General features: G+C 42.9%; 1 long non-coding RNA gene across 1 annotated transcript; it reads right to left on the bottom strand.

Annotated features, from left to right (window-relative positions):
• Positions 1-15,025: 15,025 nt before the first annotated feature.
• On the bottom strand, positions 15,026-20,046 carry LOC146768101 (uncharacterized). The gene is made up of 2 exons (XR_014950480.1): positions 16,181-20,046; positions 15,026-15,175 (listed from the first exon to the last, which is right to left on the bottom strand). It is a non-coding gene; the product is annotated as an uncharacterized LOC146768101 (long non-coding RNA).
• Positions 20,047-21,282: the final 1,236 nt, after the last annotated feature.

The raw sequence follows: 21,282 nt of genomic DNA, 5'->3' as shown, positions 1-21,282 counted from the left end.
GTGGAAGGTGCCCTTGCCCATGGCGGAGGCGTTGGAACAAGCTGATCTTCAAGGTCTCTTCCAACCCAAACCATTTTAGGACTTTGTGAATTTCTCACCAGAGCTCCTGAGGAAATCTGAGAGACCAGCTGTCCAGGCCAGGTCCTTCTCACTCTTTACATTTATTATTACAATACATGAATGTTGATCTGCTGTGCCTCTTGTTATGTGTATATGAGTGACCCAGTTCAAAAGGCCTCAAAATATTCAGTAACTGATACAGTAGACATGCTTTTTAATATTGGTTTTACCACACCAAAGCCAGTGACTTATTATATTAGCTAAAAATTAAAGGGGGAGCTTAACCCCGAGCAGTGTGACATTACTGGGGTTGGAGTGCTGAGCTTTCATGATGCTTAGACTCTACCAGCTCTATAGTCTGAACAATTTTTGGGGGCTTCAAATCCCCAGGATTGCCTTTTAATCAGTGGCTAAAATGGCAAGGTACTGTTTGATCATTACTCATTCCTTTTTTATTACCTTTGTCGCATTAAAATAATGTTTAGACATTTACTCCACTTTGTATTTAAATACACTGATTCAAATGTCTTTTTATATTAGGCTGCACTTTTACTTTGAAGATGAGAAGTGCCAGGTATTAAAGTACAGTGCAAAAACTCAAGAATCCTGCTATTCACAGTCTGCATAACCTGGACTTGAAAAGCATCTGGTTGCACACCCTTCACATGTGTACCTGGATGAATTTTTTACTCCTAAAATTGCATTTTGCAAGGAACTATCTGAAGGTATAAAGGCTTTTTTGGTCCATTTATGTCCCCACAGCTGATACCAGCAGAGCCATTAGTTTACCTCTGGAAGAAAGAGGAAACCCAGCATCTGAGAAAAAAACCGTATCTACCCATTTTTGGGAGAAGGTCACAGACTAGGCAGGCTGAAAAGGCCAGTCAGCAAAATTAAACAGAGGGAAATATGACCATCTGTGCTCATCTTGGATAAGCAAATGGTATTTGGCATAGTCATAGTCACAGCTGAGTACCATTACCTTCTGTCCCCTCCAGAGAGGGAGTGTGAACTTCACCATTTAAGCACCAGGAGGTTTTGCAGTTGAACTGGCACTGTGAGCTGTGAAAGCCTGTCATGTGAACCACAGCCTTCACTGCCCAGCTCTCCCTGTCTGCTTGTGGCTTTTTAAATCCCTGTGTTCATGTAAAGCACGCAACACAAAAACCTCTCGTGTAACTCCATCACCTGCTGTGGCTCCCAGCTGCCCTGATTTGTCCCCAGAGGGCTGACAGGGAGGATCACAGTCACCCCCCAAAGCCATGAATCGTGGCATTTGGAGGTGCCTTACTCAGAGACTTGTGATGAAGTTCATGGCCCAAACCCTAGATACCCATCTCACAGCTCTTGTCTTCAGTGCTTGGTTCCTCCCCTTTTTGTAGCTTGTTGGTCATATGTCCTCTAGAATAAATAGACCAGAAATAGGGGAGCACTCCATGAAAGAAAGCAGAACGGTGTACCAAGGGATCTCTGGTGAAAGATGGAAAGTTTTCCTAGTGAGATATTCTCCTGACCAATGTCTGCTAAGACCAAATTTTCCTGCAGGACCAGATAAACTGTGCAGTTAACTGATGGACTCTGAGCATCTTCAGGCATGAGGCAAGGACATTTTTGGTAAACCATGGACCTGAACTTTCTTGGTGACATGTTTGGTTCAGCTCTCATGTAACACCTGAATACAAAGTTTTTTATATGAAGAGCTTGTCCAAGACTGAGATATCAAGTTCAACACTCTTAACTTATTTACACACTTTTGAAATTTCCAGATCCTGGAGTCATATGGTTAAATCTGACTCTCAACTTTCATTAAAAGAAAAAAGGAGTGTGACTATTGAAAAACTGTTGGGATGAGTCTTGTTCATTCATAACCATGGGAAAGCAAATTGAAATAAGATAATCCTGTCTGACTTTGAGGTGGCCTGATCTCTGGTTAAGCAAGTTTGGCTGGGGCAAGCTTGGGCTGCAGTTGCAGATGTCTCTTCTACAGATGTCTTCCAAAGCTGCTCACCTTTGGCTCTGTGGGATTCTTTCCTCAATCCCTAGGGGGTTATGACTGATATGGCACCACCCAGTCAGCTCTTTGTACTACACCTTTTGCCAGAACTGTGAAATAAAGTATTTCTAGAAAAACAAACAAACAAACAAAAAAACCCCAAACCTAACCTACCAAAAAATACTATCCTGCTGGTGGCCTGAGGGGGATAGAGCTAGTAGTAATAAAACTATACCCCTATTTCAGCTGCTGATGTGCGTGTCTGGCTGTAGCTTTTAGGTCTCCACCAGTGATCACCCTGCATATGGTTCAGTATCCTAAATACAGGCAACTCTTCATGCCACTTGAAGTGCCAGTTCAAGTCCTCATGGATTAGGCAGAGGTAGACCCACCCTGCAGTGGCAGCCAGGTCCAGACACAAGCAGCTAAGACAGCCCAGATGGCCACACTTATTTAGACACCTAAATTACAGCTGATGTGTCCACACAATTTCCATTGCATAGAGAAACTGGTGTGGCTTCTGCAGCCCTGCAGTTCTGTCCATTGCACTGACACAAAGTGGCTGGATGTGTCTCAGGCACACAATTGCATTTCCACAGCCAGCGTGTGCAATCTGATGTTCATGCTGCCCATCTGCTGACCATGAGGGGAAAAAGCTCCTGACTTGGCATAAAGTCTTCCTGAACTAGGTAAATTCCTCAAATTAATTTAGAAACATTTGGATGTCAGAACTCAAAATGTCCCTCAGGCAGTTTTGGATGTTCTGGGCCCAGGTCAGAAGCATTTGAGACCCTGGCAGGCAGCTGGAAACAGCTGTGATTTTGGGTTTGAACCATGGAAAGATTTACCAACTTTGCAGGAAGAACAAGAAGTCACAAAAGTTTAGATATTAGAGTAGAAGTAGTCACAAAGTAGAGGGAAGAATTTTTGAGTGCTGTACAGGAAGTTTTAGGTCCTGTACAGGGGGGTTTTAGTTTTGTACATGAGGGTCAGAGGTTTTAAGATGGAGGGATTTGGGCCTGCCCTATCCCTCCCTCTTTCTTCTTCCTCACCTCCATGTTCTTAGTGATGTTGGCACTCACAGATTAGTTTAGAATAGAAAGGCACCACTTAATATAGGTAATAGGCATTGGGGAAAAACTGTAACCATGTAACACGTAATGTACCATATAAAAGAGAGCAGCAGCCCTGGGCAGGGAGAGAAGAAGCAGTCGGAGTCAGAGAGGATGTCAGGGTGTGTGTGTGCCTCTGCCTGAGCTGTGAGCAAACCACAGCAGCCCCAGAAGAAAATCTTTTAGATAACTTGCAATAAACTGCCTTGAGACTGGACAACAGGAGACTGCTGAGCCTTTCTTTGGAAGCTCGGGTTGGAGGAGAGACTTTTCCACCACATGGAGCCACCCCTGACCTAGAGTGAGCTCCAGCATTTGGATATGGATTAGGTTGTTGGTTTTCTGGGGGATGGTGGTCTATTTACATTTGTGTTCTCTGGCCCCATGGCTTTTGCTGGAGGACTGGTCACCCTAGAACTTGGGTTATTGGGTGGTACAGCCATGACCCATCTACACCAGCACCAAGGACAGGACATCTTTATAACTGAGCAGCTCCGCCTGCACTAAGGCACGTGCCAATGAAATGTAACTACTGCTAAATGAAAGGACCACATGGATTTACATAACAAATATGAGGATATAGCACACATGAAAAGTGGCAGTGGGCTTGAAGAGTTCCTACCTACAATTCTGCAGCTACCCTTGTCTATTTTCTTTGCCTATTTCTCTTACAGGACCTGCATTTTAGCTTTACCCCTTGTCACTGAGACATCCACTACTGAGCTTAATTCACAACAAGAAGCAATTAGTTTTTACCTTGACACTTTAAGATGCTGTAATTCAATTGAATGATTGCATCCTGGTGTTTTAGACCAAGTCTATCATGGCTGCAAATGTTAACTTAATTTAGGCACTCACCAAATGCTTGTTTCTGGCTGGGGTCCATCTTTCAACAAATGTTTCAATCCTGAAAGAAGTATTCATGAAGAATTGCTGATTTTCAGCCCTATTTGTTAGGACACTTTCTATAGCAAGTGCTTCTGTTGTGGAAAAGTTTTTCTGCTCTCTGCAGAGGGCTGTGGAAGAACCACCTCCCAATATACCTATCCTGTAAGGTTTGTGGCTCTGATCAGCACTGCTGGCTGCCGAAGATCTCCCAGGCTTCAGATACCTCTTAGCAGCAGGACCTTTGCGTGGATTTGGACTTTGCATGGATTTGGACTTTGCATGGATTATTTTTTTGAGTAAAGCTGCATATATGCCTCAGTCAGCTGTCGTATGTAGATATGACTCAACATTGCACCATGCCCTGGCTGTTAAGTTGTCCTCTGGTGAACCAAGAAAACAAGAGAATTTTGGGATTTAGCCCCCGTCAGCCAAAGCCGCCTGCTTACTGCTCATGGTTTTCCTGGAAGTTGCAGAGAACTTCTTATGCCTTGTATGGGGGCTTGAAGTGACAAGTGACAGAGTGAACCCCCTCATCAGAGAATCACATTTCAGTTTGTGTATGTCAAATTACACCTTGAATAAGAAGCCAAAACAGTCTCAAGAGCCTCTGCAGTGAATGTTATTCCCTGGTCCCTGTAACCCCTGCAGGAGGGAGGGGTTTCTACACAGACTTCAAAGGTGGGTTTATTTAGGATCATGTTTTACCACCCTAAATGGAGCTTTGATGGGCAAGGGGAGCTGTGCATAGCCAGAGGTGCTGGCTGCAGGAAGAGTCTTACAACATTTCTGGGCAGGACCCAACACCAGAACTCAGATGCAGAGTCCAGAGTGGCATGGACCTGTGGACAGAGATGCCACTGTAAGAAAAATCTTGCCAAATACCCTAAAAATTGGATTTTGGACATAATTGGGGATTAAAAAATATACAGAATCTGATCAGAAATGGATCAGGCCAGGTGATAAGGGAGGCGGGACCAAACATCCCCATGCAGGAGAAGAGTGCCAGACCCTCTCAAATAGGGAGTTTTCCATAAGTCTTAAATCCTAACCTGTTTCTACCATGTCCCAGGCTATCTGCTGTGTTGTGCCTCATGTAAAAGAGAGAAAAAATTGCCTGTCCTAAGCAGAGAGACTTCCCCTGCTGCCTTTGGGAAAGTCTGTGCCAGAAAATATTTAAGGGGAGTATTCAAAGCAGCAGCAGTTCTAGTGTTTAATTTCTCTAGTGAGAAAAGCTCAGGGTGGGCTGCAGATGATCTAAGCATGTCAGTTGTCAGATGAAAGCATTTCCAAATGGCTTTCTGGTTATATTTATGTCTTCTGGCTGAAAATGCATTTGATATTTTTTTCAGATGAGTAGTTTTTTTTCCTTGCCTGTCTTAGAAAGGGAATTTACTGATTAAAAGTCACTGCATTGACAGCACTAGAAATTGAAGTTCCTTTTTTATCTACAAAACAGGTACAACATGTACAGAGGCACCCAGGCTGCTGATGTGTCTCAGGTCTGTCCTAGGCTTAACAACCTGGAAGGAAGAGTGAATAAGCTGATCCTTGTGGTCTTGTTAGGCCGTGCTGTGCTTGTTCAGATGGAGACCCCCGACTAATCTGGAGTAGGACGTTTTGGTAATAGGATTTTCTGTTCAGCAGGAGCGTGGCTGAGAACCTCTCAGGGTGGATTTGCAAAAAAGGTAACTGGTTAGCTGTCAGGTACTGACAAGTGCTGATCTTCTGAGTTGGTTTTGAATAGATCAATAACTGGTGAAAGATTTTTCCTACCTCTGAGTAAGTCCTTTAAAGAAGAAAGTGGTTTGACTGCAGAGGAGATCCCATTACATACTCACAATGAGGATATCACTTTACAGGCAGGTCTCATTCTTTAACAAGTCTCTGAAAGAAGTCTTTGTGTCATGATTTAGCAAAGTCCACTTTTTTTAAAATTTTGGGGGTTTTTTGGGTTTGGGTTTGTTTTTGTTTTTGTTTTTGAAATATCTGTGCCGAGAGATAAACATTTATAAACTGATTTGGGCAAAATAATTCCACAACAAGGTCATAGGCTGTGCCATGAAAACCAGTGGCTGCCTCACTGTTTGGTGTATAGAGTCTCTGCTTGCAAACTTGCCAATATAGCAAGCCTCAATTTTTCTTCTTCTAGTGAGGCAAAAATACCTTGACAACAATTTTCTTCTGGTAGGTCATCGGGATGCCAATGTCAGAAGAGGACACTTGTTTCTGCATATGGAAACAAAAACATAAACATGAAATTTATAGTCACTGATCTTTCAACAGGTATCTCTGAGCATTTGGGGAAGGACAGGAGGTGTACTTCTAGGCTGTTTTTCTTGGGAAATAAGACTTATTTGATGGGAACTAAGAATTACATGATTTCTGTGTCTGTATAAATATCCCCTTGCTACTTTCTAAACCTCGTGGCCTATTTCAAATTTCTCACAAGTCTCAAGATATTCCTTTCCTAGAAGTTTTACTAAAATAGACAGTACAGAAGACAAACTCTATTAATGCCTTCCCCAGAGAATGGTTTCAGTGTCAGTATGGCTCTCCACAGACACCAGAAAATTCCTCCAGAGATGAGAAATTTGTGGCAAAACTGGTTTCACTAGTTTTGTGGAGTATTTGGTGAACTATATGACAAGGTGTCACTATAGGACCTGCTCTGCATGTCCATCTGTCCCTGGGAAGTGGTGGTTCAGGAGCTAAAGCAGCACGGATGATGCTCAGCAAATAAATCCTCACTGTGGTACCTTTAGAGAGGGAGGGAGGGAGGAAGGGAGTGGCTTTGTTTTCCTTGTCTTGATTTTCATGTGAGTCTAGTGGCCACAACATCTATGACCTCTTGAAGATATATGTGTTCATCAGTTTAGATAAGATTCCTTAAAATCTGTGATGTTTTGTACCAAGGAAATTTTGTACTTCAACACACAATGACAAAAAAAAAAAAAAAAAAAAAAAAAGAGAGAGAGAAATGTTATAAATTTAAAAATGCTAATTCTCATAAAAACCAAAATAATGAGGAGAAAAATATCCATAGCTTGACTTGCTGGAGAACAATGCAAATTTTTGAAGCATTTTTGCTCAAATATTGAACTGCTTTTTTTTTCCCGAAGTGTTTCTTTGAAAGCTTTCATTTCTTCTTCATCTTCTTTTTTTTTTTTTTTCTTACGTGTTCCAGCGCAAAGAACATAAAGCAACTCCTTCAAATGGATAAATTCAACATTAAACCTGGCAAGTGTACTTTATAGAAACCATTTTTCTCTTGAGCCATATTAAGTCTATATAATAGGTAGGGGTTTTGGAAGGGTAATCTTTACATGGCATGCTGTTTTCACTCTGCATGCTGCACATTATTAAAAAAATAAGCGGTGGTCAAATAGCTAAGGTGGTACCTCACATACAAAGTGCCCAGTGGGAAAGGACCTGGGGGTGTTGGTCGAGAGCTGAAGAGGATCCAGCTGTGCCCAGGTGGGCAGGGGGCCAGTGGCACCTGGCCTGTGCCAAACCCAGCGTGGCCAGTGGGACCAGGGAGGTGACTGCCTCCCTCTATTCAGCACTGCTCAGGCCACACCTCAGATCCTGTGGTTAATTTTGTGTCTCTCATGACAAGAAGGATCTTGGGGGGCTGCGGTGTGTTCAGAGAAGGGCAAGGGAGCTGGGCAAAGGTCCAAAGCAGATCAGATGAGGAGCAGCAGGGGGAGCTGGCTGGGGGCAGCTCTCAGCCTGGAGAAAAGGAGGTTCAAGGGGGACCTTCCTGAAGGGAGGGTTTAGCCAGGAGGAGGATGGTCTCTTCTCCAAAGTAAAGCGATAGGACAAGTGGAAACCGCCACAAATTGTAGCAGGGGAAGTTGAGATTGAATAACAAGAAAAAAGTTCTTTACCCAGAGGGTTGTCAAGCACTGGAATAGGCTGCCCAGGGCCATCACTGGAAGGATTTAAAAGATGTGTAGGTGTGGCATTTAGGGACATGGTTTAGTGATGGATTTGTCAGTATGGAGTTGGACTCAACGAGCTTAGAGGTCTGTTCCAGCCTAAATGATTCTATGATTCTCTGATTGTACTATTCTATGATTAGTAATGGGGAGGTGTGGAGAAAGGGAAAAGAAAGAGCCCAGCTGAATAGTTTCGGCTGTGCAAAATGCATGTGGTCAGTAAATCAGTTAATAAACCTGTCTGCTGGAAATGCCCTGGCTTACACTGATCAAAACCTTCCAGCAGGCAGTGCCTCTGAGACCTTACAGCTCAGCAGAGAACTGCAAACTGTTAATCTGAAAAATATGAAGAAACAAAGCTCAGACTAAAACAACCCTCTCCCCTCCACATCCCTGAAGATGCATGTCTGTGCTTCTAAATGCACTTTATCTATGTCACCCCGGCTGCTAAATGCTTTCTATTGATTTATCTCTTACAATATTTCCCCCTCATTTTTCTTTCTTTTTTCTTTTCCCCCATCTCTCCTTACACTTAGTTCCCTTGTTCTATAGGTACAATGCACAGCTTTAAACAAAGGCCACAGAGTGACTATTTGGGAAACCACAGCCTTTTCTGTTGTCTCAGCCAGCAACAACTTGGGAACCAGATGCATTTATTTTTTCTGTATATGCTTCCATTGTTGCCATCCATTCCCTTGCATATGGGAAGGGCCAAAGAGGGGGGCATTTCCACTGCACAAGTCCCAGCATCACCCTGCACATCCTAGAGACCCCCAAAAGCTCAACCAACCAGACATTTCATGCTACTTCATACCCTTCTGGCTTCACTGAGGCTGATACTTAGTAAGTACCCCATAAAACTGGGCTCTTTTGGGACCAGCAGGAATGGTTAAATAACAGGGAGCTTTAGAAGCTTTCATGCAACAGCAATTTCGCTTGAGTGACTCTGTAGCATCATATAACTTTTCCCTCACCTGCTTCCCCTGGGAAGGAGCCTGCAGAGATTTTCCAGCTGAGTGGGAATGGCAGGGGAGTACTGGTCAAATGGCAAGTGAAACAGCACTCTGCAGCACGGCTTGGAGACTTCAGAGGGGACATCTCAAAGGAGGAATTGTGTCTCCAGAGGCTTTAGTGTTTGTGTGGGTTTTTGTGGCTGTTTTCTCCTTTGTTTTCTGCAGCTCATTGTATTGTGTTGATACAGCAGGGCGGCATGGGAGTTGTTAAAAAATAAGGTGCTTCTCCCCTTCCCACTCTTTAGGGGTAGAAAGGAATGTGATTGCTCTAAGGTGGATGTAAAACATGGTGTGCAGAGGTCTGAGCCACCTGGCTTGGGGTACATGGGCAAGCTGCTCTCTCCCCCCTCCCAGCTTTCTCACCATCCATCATAGTTCATATCAATTCAAGTGTCTTGGCCACAAATTTGGTTAGTGAGTGGGGAAACTATGCCTTTGTTCTGATGCTGGCACAGCTCAGCAAGCTTGATTACCTAAAATGAAACCATCTGCAACCACTCTAATCAATGGCACATGCACAGAGCAAGAGCTCTAAGCTCGTGGCTCATGTAAAGCGTTCATTACATCAGACTGTGTGCCGCAGGAAAGAATTTATGGGTGAGAGCAAGTGGCTCAGTGTTACCCAAAGCTGATGGTGGGACACATGTACCCCTTGTCCCCTCCAGTGGCTGGTTCATTCCTGCAGTTTCCTGCCTGGAAGAAGGGCTCTGAGTGCCCCAGTCATTCCTATGGCACTGCAGGTCCTGGATTCAGGACTATTTACATGGTGTTGTTTTCAAGCTAGACTTGGAAACCAGAAAGGACTCATGAAGTTAGCTTGCATGACTTGAGATTTGAATGAGATCATGCTCAATATGTCACTGGATTTGTAGGAGATAGTTTAATCTAGTTCTTCATTCACTGAACCCCCCTGCAAACTGAGAGCTCATATTTAGCTCCTTGTCTCAGGGGTGAGATGCAGCCTTTTGATCCCACACGTCATGTGGGTCTAATTGGTGACCATATTGTGCATCACAGACTAACTTTTTAGCTGTGTTTTCACAAGTTGGAGCACATATCCAAAGCAATTTACCAACAGAGGAATCATCAATGAAGAACCTACGATTTCCTTACATTTTGAATATGTGTGTGCTACCCTGGACCAGAGCACAGAGAAAGTTCTTTTGAGAAGCTTAATGCAAGTACTGTGTTTAACTCCAGGAGAGTTTTCTTAAAATCTGATGGCAGATCAAGGCCAGGAATAAGTTCCTATGCTACCCCAATAATTCCCTTTTCCTACAGCCTTGTGCAATGCAGCTAATGATCTACCTGTCAGGACCGAATATTTCCTCAGGCATCAAGAAAATGCATCACTTCACCACTGGACCCCACCTGCCCTAAAGTTGTTCACGGCCATCGTTTTCCATTTGCACTTTTCATGTCAAAGTATTGTGCCAAAATTGACAGGCATGGCAAAGCTGGGAAGCTGTACACGTTATCTTGGCTGATGATAATCACAGCATCTACTCCTCTTAAAAGTATAAAATTCTGGTCCCCCATAGTCTCTTTGGAGCTGCATGTGGCCTGATACTCGTTAATTTTTTTTTTTTTTTTGACTTATCTTTTTCCTCGTTTTTGAACAAATGTTGAGCCTGGGAGATCCTCTCAGAGTTTGTGATCTTCCTCCTGCAAAAGCCATGTCTTTGTTCAGCAGCATGTGGAGTGGTGGTAGACACAGTTGCTTTGTATTCTGAGGCAGTGCTTAAAATGAGACTTTTCCCTTCAAAATCTGATGCACGGGTCAAAGGGGCGACCGATCACGTGGTTTTCATCTGCACGCTCCTGACAGCTCCCATCCTCTTCTGCATATTCATTGCTGCTTCTTTCACTGCAAAATGATGCATTTGAAAGTCTAGTCCACATCTGACCACTTTGGGGACTGATTTACGATAGCAGAGAGGGTTTTTTCAAATTGTATTAATCTTTACATATCGAACGAGGCCCTGGGCTACGGCATGTCAGTTTTGGGCTTGCATGCTTCTGGTTTTTGTAGAGATATTATGGTAGTTTTCAGTAAAGATTGATTTAATCAGACAAAATCTCCCAACCTAGAATCAAATCCTAATTTAGCAAACCAAATCCACTCTGCAAAGCATGTAAGCTTGTGGTTTATGGCAAAGCAGTGCTTAGATTGCCACAGGGTCAAGAAGGTTTGAAAGATTTTCTTGGGGAACTCTGCTGAACTGGGTAGGGAAAGGAAATCTCTGCTGCTTCTCACACCACACATGTAGGTACAGTGAAAGTAGTGGTGGGAACTATGGTGGTGAAAAGCAGGCTGGCTTCTTTTCTCTTATTGTAGAGGCCAGTGCAGTAATGGTGGTGAAATCTTGATGAAAACACCCCAGCAACTTTGCTGCACACAGTGGACCTGAGCCATTCTCAAGTAATTTCATTACCCTTGCAGGAGACACTTTGCCAGGCTTGAGATCTTCTCCAGAGCAAATAGATTAGCTAGATGAAAAAAAACCCTTCCAGCCTCAGCCACAGGAAGAGCTCACCCTGTGATCACTAATTTGCATCCACAGGAGATCTCTTAGCCTGCAGTGAGAGCAAAGTTATCTGGTAGTTTAACTTCCTTTGAGGAGAGGCTCAATCGATACAGTTTTTTTCAGCCTGAGATCATTCACAGGGGCAACTATCATGGACTAGCTGTTAGGCTGAAACTTGTCACCCTCCAGGAACTTTGCCCATGTTCCCAAGCCCTCAGATTTGCTAGAGGTGCATGGCCAGCTTTGATATTTACCTTTCTGTAGCAATGCTTGACCCTTCGCGGAGGGGAGATTCTGAATTTGACAACAACGCTCAGCAAGGGTGTGAATTTCTAAGTTTTATGCTGATATGTGCTGTTTGAAATTCATCCTGCTGTTGGTTGGTTGCATAAGGCTTTCCAGGGAGGGAGCAGGAGTGTTACCTTGACGTTCCTGCAGTGAACCCACACAGCATGAGCTGCAAACTGTGCAAACTGTGAGTGCTCGCGGTGTACGGCTCACAAATGATCTGCAGACTGATTATGATTCACTGAAAAAATCCGCAAATAATTTTAGATGACGAGTCCAATCAAGAATCTATTTGCAGACAATTCACAAACACAAAAAGAAGTGAGATTTGTTGGATAAAATATGCACTATGAATTATTCATCTGGCTGTAGTTAATGGGGTAAATGGTACTATCAGTGTTTAAAGTTAAGCTCATTAGGTATACATTGGGCAGATCGAGGCTGAAGTAGGAGCTGAGGTTTTGGGGGAATAACCTAGTCTTCAGAGGGTTCAGCAGGAGAGCTGCTAACCATGTGTGCAGCCAGGATTTCATTCCTTCAGTTTGAACAAAATGGCTTGTCCATGCTCTTGAACCAGAGGAGCAAGAGAAGGCATTCCTAATTCCAGGTTTGGATCTCTACATTAGATACCATTCTATGGGGCTGGTAATAAACACAGAATATATAAGAAAGGAAGGGAAGCTTGGGGTGGTTTTCAGAATGGGGATTGACATAACCCAGAAATCTTGGGTCTTTATTGATTTTTAATTTTTTTTTTTTTTTGCAAGAGTTAAGAGATATCCAGGCACCCATATATGTTGCAGTATGGAAAAGTCCCATTGAGGGAGGAATCATGAAAATTTGATTCTCTTCTAAGTAATTTCTGTTTAAATGATCCTACTTTGATCAACATCTTGAGACTTTTATGCGTAGATTTTAGAACACCAAAGCAACAGCAAAGCCCATGCTTGTCTTTATTCACATGAGGAACTCTACTGAAATAGCAGCAAATACTTCTATGACCAAATATATATGAAAGCATAAATCCATTCAGAAAATCCAAGGTTTAGTTTTAGCTACTTCGAGATTTAATCAGAATTAAATGAGAGGTTGAGTGGATATTAACTTCATCCAAAACATTTTTCTTAAGGAGTCTCAAGGTGGATTTAATTCTTTCATTTAATCACGTAAGTTTGACAGTTTGCACTTATAATATTGTGGAACCTCAAGCAGAAGAATTTGGAGAATTCTTCATGGAAATGATCATTACTTTACTGGGAAAGCCCTTCATTTCAAATCTAGATTTCCTTTTGTATTTTCAAATTTTGAAATTTTAAAAACAAATTCCTATTGGTTCTAGTACTTGAAATTTTTTGCATTAAATGACATTGTCAAGAAATATTTTTTGACATTCCTACAATAAATCTTTAGCAGGTAATGCTTGAAATTACAGGCCACAAATCTCAGTAAGTGCTATTTACTAACATGATAATTGTGGAACATTCAATGATGTGTTAAGTACCATAGAGTGGCAGTATAATTACAGTACATGGCACGTTACAATATAAATATAAAGTAAATACATGATTATTTCTGGCTTAGGTCACATGGTAAATACTAAGTGCAATTACGACACCAAGTAATCTGCAGGAACGTGTAATTACTCTTGGGCTCAATTCATTTACAAATCCTTGTCCAGCTTTTCACACCGTATGGGTTGTGGAAACTGTGGAAAACAGATTATTCATGGCTGCAGTGCCCTCCTTATTACCACAGCCAAACCTCATCTATGGATGATGGCTCTTCTGCCCTCTCCCATGTCCCAGAGGATGGAGGTGAGGATTGGCATTATCAAGGCAGCACTGTGTAGCCAGATGTCCGTGGCAAGCTGGGCCAAGACTTCTCCAGTCCTTTGACAAACACAGCTGATGTTATCTAATAGTTTCACCTTAACAGTTTTGCTTTGGTGAGATAATTTCACCCCAATTTTGAGTTATCCATCAGCAGCGTGGACTCTGCTTTACTCTGCATCCTGGAAATCCAAGGTTATGAGTGCTGCTCATCACCAAGGCTCCATCAGGAACGTGCCATTTTGTAATCTCTGCTTGGATCCCTCTGCTCTGTTAACTGGGAGGTTTGATGGGCTGAGAGGGATGGTTTGGATAACACAGCCAACAACTCCGCAGGTTCAAGAAAAGAGATGGCAGCAGAAGCAACCAGGGCATATGGAAATCCTGTACACTTAAGGGAGAGCAGACATTTGATTCAGATGGTGTGAAATAGTCAGTCTATGGCCAGCCAGTGTGTGATAATTAGAGAAAAGTCTATCAGAGAAAAAAAAAATGTAGGAGAAAAACAATTTAAAGCCACTGGAGCACCTTTCTGATTATCCAGCCAAGAGGACAACATCATGCTTTAGACATCACCTGCTGCCTTCTTCTCCCAGTCACCTGGGGCCTCAAGAAGGTGATCCTCACTGTATTGTGCTAGGAGAGACTCTCAGTATCAATCTGTCAACAGCACCCAAACATGGGACCTTCACTGCTAAAGCCCAGATCCCCTGAGATAACATTAACGCTGCAGCTGTTTGCCACTAGCCAGCCTTGCTCTCCAGGGATTGCCCTGGGGTAGCTGAGATTTTGGCTTCAGCTACTTAGGGTCATCTGCAAAGCATTTGAAGCAGAGACAGGAGGTGGGGAACCAAGTTGGACACAGCAAGGAGATGCTGTGGGCTGTGCTGCTTTGGCCTGCACATGAGGGGCAAGCTTGATGCTTGACAGGGTCTGATGAAAAGAAAACTTCCTGAACTCAGTTCAGAGCACCTTCTGCAGATTTGAAACTTTTGTGATGCTTGGGAGTGGGAATATGCCAGCTGGAGAAGTGGGCACAGGTTGGCTAAAGGCCTCTGGAGAGACTGGGTGTAGTTCAGAGTAGAGACCTCTGCATTTTGGCTCTCCTCATGAGGTAAAATGATGTTCCTTGTCTGAAAACTGCTCTCCTGTCCTCAGCAGGCCAAACACAACTTCCAAGCCTGGGGAGGTGGATCACCCCAAGGTACAACAAGAAACCCATGCTGTGTTTCTCTGCTATGGTCTCCTCATGCTTCCCTCTCCCAGCAAGGGGAAAGGCTGCCCTGATGAGCCAAAATGCTGGGGCAGAGATGAAAGGATATGGTCTCTCAGCATTTTTGTTTTATCCCTCTATAATCCCATCTGTTGAGCTTTCCTTTTGGCTTGTTCAGTCTCACTTAGTTCAGTTTTTCTCTCGGTCTCCCTTGGCCAGAAGAGAGGGAGAAATTACAAACAGCCTGAAGAATTATTTCCAGTTGTGTGGCACATACTGTAGTGCCCAGGGATAGTTAAACAGGGCCTTGAGGCTAAAACAGCAGAAAAATGAGAGAAACACCAATTATTCTAATTTAGCATCAAAAGGCATCTATTTCTTCCCAATAAGACCATTGAAAACTCCTCTGAGGTTCCCAAAACTTTGCATAATGCCTACAAAGAGGTGTCAGTTTAAAATTCGTGCCTTGCAGTAAGCTGTAATATATAATTGTATATTAAATGATTATGGTGTCAAGAGAAACTCCAAAGCAAGAACCTTCTTATTTGCACACCATTTGCTTATCATGAAATATGAAACACACTTACTCTGTGCTGCAGCCTTGAGAAATCACTATAAAAATCTGTCATTCCAAGCAAAGAATCTTGCTTACTCTAACCATGGCTAAGGCAGTAACAAAGATATGAATTACGTGTTACCTAACTCAAGAGAAAAGTTCCTTGCCCTAGTTCAGCAGACTAGTATAATTTTTAAGATGCTGTGTCTGATGCTGAGTGTCTGAACACTCTCAGACTGTTTAGAATCAATTGGCTTAAATCTTGTGTAATGAAAGTGTATTTGCCAAATAGGTTGGAGCTCCATTGCCATGCAAATTAACATTTACAGGGACAAATTTCTAAGTCATCCCTCTCTTTGTTACTTCCAAGATGTTATGGATACAATTTTGCTCTAGCAGTTATGTGTGGGTGCAGTTCATGTCATTTAAACTTCTAATTATGGCATCTGATTGCACCCACACATCTTATCAGCTAGTTAGGCACGTCAATGACCAAAACTGCAAATAAACGGGGCTAAAAAAATTGCACCAGCAATTATTTGCACCCACTGAAGTCAAGGATGGGTATAAAGCAGGCCATTAAAGTGTTTAAAATACTTTTCTTACAGTAATATAAACCACTGCTATGGGGATACCTGTGGGAATGTAGAACAAATATTAGGCTGAATTTTGAGCAGCAGCTGCGTTGGTTTTTTAGTATGAATCTAACCAAGGTTCCCTTTGTGGGTGCAAAGTGTGTCAGCCAGGTCTGAGTTTACTTACCTGGCTTCCTCCCTCAGCTCTGCTCAGGATCCCCACAGCACCAGCACAAAATTCTTCCTTGAGTCCAGCTGAAGCCAAATGTGATGTCTACACTGCAGTCCTTAGAAAATGTGCTCTGGCAGTGTCTGAGTCAACACCACAAATTCTCTGCGAATACAGTCTGATTTTTTAAATAGCCTGGGGGCTTCTCTTAGCAGCCAGAGGAGATATGTTGATTGGGTTCATACTCATATTTAAATTTAAGCTTGCAAGTGTTCTGCTGAAAAAGGGTGTAAATGGAGTGAGGACAGTTTAGGTAGAAAGAAAATAAAGCTTTACTCAAAAATAACAAAAAGCAGCTTCATGACCTGCCTATTATTAATCCAAATAACAAATTGTAGTCATCTTTAGGACACACCCTTTTGCCTGGTCCCTGGGATCTTGTCATTATTTCCTGAAACTCTCAAGGGATGCCACCAGCACTGTGGTAAAACGTAGAGATTGCTGTGTGATTTTCCTACAACTCTGTGTTAGCCCAACCTTTTGGCACTTGGATTAGAGATGGATCCACCTCTGGTGCAGGATGGAAGGATTGTCCCTGTCTCAGAAACCTTCTAGGTGGGTTCTATTCCCTGTATCAAGTGTGGGACACACAAACATCACTTGCTCTCATAGATTAGTGAGTAGCTGAAGGTAGTAAAGTTACTAATAGCCACTGTGGGAAACTATGTTTTAATTGATCTTTTTTTTTTTTTAATAGTTGTGTTTTAAATGACAAACATCCTTACTCAGAAATTATGTAAATTTTATCAAGGATGTTTTGCTGTCTGGAGTGCAGTCTCCTACACAAGCACATGTCTTCAGATATTATTTTTTTCCCTATGACAAATACTTGCAATCATTCAGGATTAGAGCTGAGCTTTCCCAAGGAGCTGGGAACATCACAGGAGCTGAGCTGCAGTGAGGTTCCTTTTAGAAAGGAGCCCTCTCAAAAGTGGAGGACAGGAGGGAGCACAAATATTTCGATCTACACAGATACCAGTGGTGATGAAGAAGTCCTACTTTGGAGCTGTATGGATGTTAGATTCTTAGAATATGGCTCTGGTATAAAACTTGGGAGGGTTGTCTTCCGTTCTCATTTACCCTGGGGTAAATCCAGAGCAAACTCAATGATCCAAATGGAACTAGTCCAGATTTCTGCTGGCCTAAATGAGAACATTCTTTTCATATACTAGTGGGGAATTCTGCCTTCTTTAATACCATATTTTTAAATTTTGCTGTCACCATGGGACACGGAAGCTTTATTTTTTGGCTTATATTCTACCCATGAAAGAATTAATTGTTTCAGCTTCCTAGAAATCATTGCATGATTCAAGTTACTCTTTCTTCATGGCTTATTCAAAAGTTGGGCTTAGTTTCCACCACAACCGTTCCCTACTCTAAAATATTATTTATATCCATAAACCACAGCAGGTTGGGAACAGCCAATGAAGAAGTAAAATAAACACAGCATTGCCTTTTAGCTGGAGTTGTACTCTGCTCCCCAGAAGGGATAACATTTATAAATTAAACACATGTTTAATTAACTTTCCATCTTTGCACAGGATTGTGAGGGTGGGCACAGTCACAGTGATTTGAAGATGCAAGATGTTCATGTGACTCCTTCAAAAAAGATTGAAATCAGTAAAACACATCATGGTTTAAAAAACTAAGGGCTCAGTTTGAGGCTCTGCTGGTGCTGGCCCAAAGGTATAAGAGCCACACTGAATTAATTTCAAGGGGGTAAGATCAGAACATGGTATCCAAAGTGAGTATTTCTGGGTTTTACATGGGGAAAAAAAAAGATTTTTTTTTTCTTCGGGGGGAAACAGTAATATTCATCCTGGGATTTGGACGGTGGCTTGCATATACTTGGCCATCTTGCAGTCTGCAGTCATACACAGTTATCTTAACCTGACATCTCAGTGAGTGACACTGCTGCAGTCAGAACTTCATTTCTCCCTGTTGTGTGAGAGAGAGAGGAAATTCTCCTTTGCTTTGATAATATGCTGTATTTCAGTTAAAAGACATCCTTCCTGGGGAGCCCCTGTTTGTATGAGGAGGAAGTTCAGTAACCATTCGTAACCTAAAATTAACAGTTAGTGTAAGATCAGTCAAAGAGAGTAGCAGTCCCTTTTGAAATGAAGTTAATTAATGGCATTAATGAAGGTTTGGGTGCCTTTTGAGAAAAAGAGCTCTGGCTCAATCACAAGGTGTGAGTGTTTGATGCAAGAAGCCTGGGGCATGTTTCTGGATCTGTCACTGTAAGGTTGTGTGAGATGTTCAGATTGATTCCTGTGGCCTTTAAACTCCAAGTCTGCCATCTCTGCCTGCACTGGGAGCACTTTCCAGATCATTTGTGCTATGGATATTACTGTTGGAGTGACTGTATTTCTAGTGGCAAAAGAAAAGACCTGCTATCTACCGGTTTGTAGGTTTGCATTTTTCTTGCTGTGCCTGTTACAGCTGCGTGGAGCTCAGGCTGCACAAATCCTCCAGCCTTTGCTAACCCAGTGTGGGCAACTGGAGCTAGCAAGAGAGGAGACACAGAGCTTTGCCTGATGTGGATGAGGCATGAATATTTTCAGAATCTCACTGAAGAGGTCTGCAGATGAAGATTAATACTTACAGGAGTGTCAGCCTCAGTTTTCTGACTGATCCAGAGCTGATGTCCACTTGGCAAAACCCTGTTATGAAGGTGGGCTGACAGCACTGCCCAGAATCTGTGATCCCTGAGATGGCTCCATTCCTCCATACCCACTTGTGACTGCACTGGTATCAGCAGGTATCAGCTTGGGAAAATGTTTGGCACTGCCTGGGAGCTCTGGCAGGATGGGTGTCTATACTTTTTATATAAAACCACAGTGATGGCTGGGATTCAGGCAAAACATCTGGGTCCTGGTCCAAAAGGATTGGCAGAGTCCCAGCACTGAAGGGAAGGAGAGGGGCTGGTGGTTGGTGAGGGGAATTTACTCTTTGGGAATAGTTCAGTCCTGCCCCGATATCCACTTGGAAGGAGTGAATTTTCTAGTTCCTAGTTCTAGTTCCTCCTAGTCTAGTCCCTCTGTGTTTGGATTTAAGAGAAAACCCAGATGTGCATTTCTCCTTGGTTTTTGTTGCAGTAACCTGGCAGGACACAAGCCCAGCCTTGCTTGAATGACCTCTGCCACTGGGCAGACAACTGGCTGAGGTTCCTGGCTTTGCTGAAGGATATTTAACAAAGATTTCCCCTTTTCAGTGTTTCAGTTTCCTTTCTCCTTCCCATTACAATGCTGCTGTATTTCTAAGAGTTTGAGGAACATCTAACTGCTCCTGCTGGGGGAACCCCACGGTCAGCTGAATGCCCCAGCCTCCCTGGTGAATCAGACACTTGGAATATAAAAGGCTGCACTGCAGGGCACTGGAATGGGACACTGGTAACCCAGCCACGAGGGCAGGTAGGGAAACCACCAAACAAACTGCTCTGCAATGCACAGTCTAAAAGATGTGTTAATTCTAACTCCATTTTGTGTTTCTCCTCCCCAGTGAGTATTGCTGACGTCCCATCCATGTTCCTCGCTTGCTATTTCCAAGGAGTTATCAAGTTTAAGTGCTGCCTTTTTCTGTCTTACAAGAAGGGGATGCTTGAGCCTGCTGATTAAACACATCCCTTGCTTTTCCCTGTTCAGGCACAAATTTCCAGACTCAAACTCTGAATGTAATTTCTATTCCTCCCACACCATGTGCATGTTGCAGAATTTTACTGTCACATTCCAAATCTTGCAGTAAAAACTTTTGAAAGTTATTAACACACAGGATGGGTAGTTCAGATTTGACTGCTCTAGACTTTTGAATCAGGATGGGCTCTTTATTTTTTTTTTCTTTTTTTTGATGTTTGTTGGTTTTTTGTTTGGGTTGGGATTTTTTGGGTTTTTTTTTTTTTTTTTTTTTTTTTTTTTAATGAGGGATTTCAGCCCTTGGAGAACTGGAGAAAAATGGGTTGAGACACAATTGCATGGATCAGTCACAGTCCCTTGCACTGTGCTATCAATCAAGGTAAAGCACAACATCCTAGATGACCTTGTAGAATTTTATATACCAAAATGGATAAGCATGTCACTTGGGTGAAAAACAACCCCCAAAAAGGTACTGAAACTATCTGATCTTATTACAGTGTGTTGAGCAAACTGTCTATTATGGTGTCTGTATTGCTTTGTTATTGCACACATGGACATGGACATGACACAGTGCATCACACACATTTTTTTAATTTGGGAAACACCAACAGGGAAGCCATTGGGTGCAGGGCAGACCTCGCAGCGTGCATGCCTGTGAGCAGAGGAATCATTGAAGATAATTTGCAGAGGCCTTTTAAAGGCTTAAAATGTTTCTCAGGGCTAGGCTGTGAACTTCATTCTCCAGGAGATCCAAGGCTGGTCTCTGTTTACCCATGGGAATGTTCTCCAGAGGGAGTGGGTGGTGCTCAGTCTCACTGTAAATGCTGGTTTCCCCGAGTTTCTCGCCGACAAGCAGCACTGATAATTATATATAAAATATTAGTCACCCGCAGGTTGGAGACTTGCAAAACAAGACTCTTGGGAGCCCTCCCTGGAGTAACTCTACTCCAGGATTTCCAGGTCATCCTATTCTGAATATGGGCTTCGGGATACTTTCCTGCCTCCCACGTTCAGTCTGGACACTTGATTTTCTTTTTCAGGACGTGGCTCTGGAACTGTCTGGTTTACAAGTGCTAGATAAGGGAAGGTGGGAATTGAGGTAGGAATCCTCAGTAATATGCCCTGTTGTATGACCCAAAACATGGAGTATGCCACCATGGCACCTGCACCCTCCTTACATCCTGTGTCCCACCACAGCAAAGTTGCTCTGAGGTTTCTTTGTGAAGAGTGACAGATGATTTCTATCTTCAATGGGCTGAATGTTCTCAGGGATTGCCTCTCCCTGGAGGCAACTGATGTGATTGTTTTCAGGCCACACTCAGATGCTTCATGGCTCTCACAGACCCTGAACACATCAACCTGATGCCCACAAGAACCCCTCTGCCAAAATCAATGAGAAAGAAGGAAGGTGTGAGTTGTTCTTTACTC

The sequence above is a fragment of the Lonchura striata genome, chromosome 2 (assembly GCF_050655825.1).
Source record: "Lonchura striata isolate lonStrDom1 chromosome 2, ASM5065582v1, whole genome shotgun sequence".
NCBI classification, from domain to species: domain Eukaryota; kingdom Metazoa; phylum Chordata; class Aves; order Passeriformes; family Estrildidae; genus Lonchura; species Lonchura striata.
The sequence above is the reverse complement of the archived record's forward strand: the minus strand, read 5'-3'. Positions and strand labels throughout refer to the sequence as shown.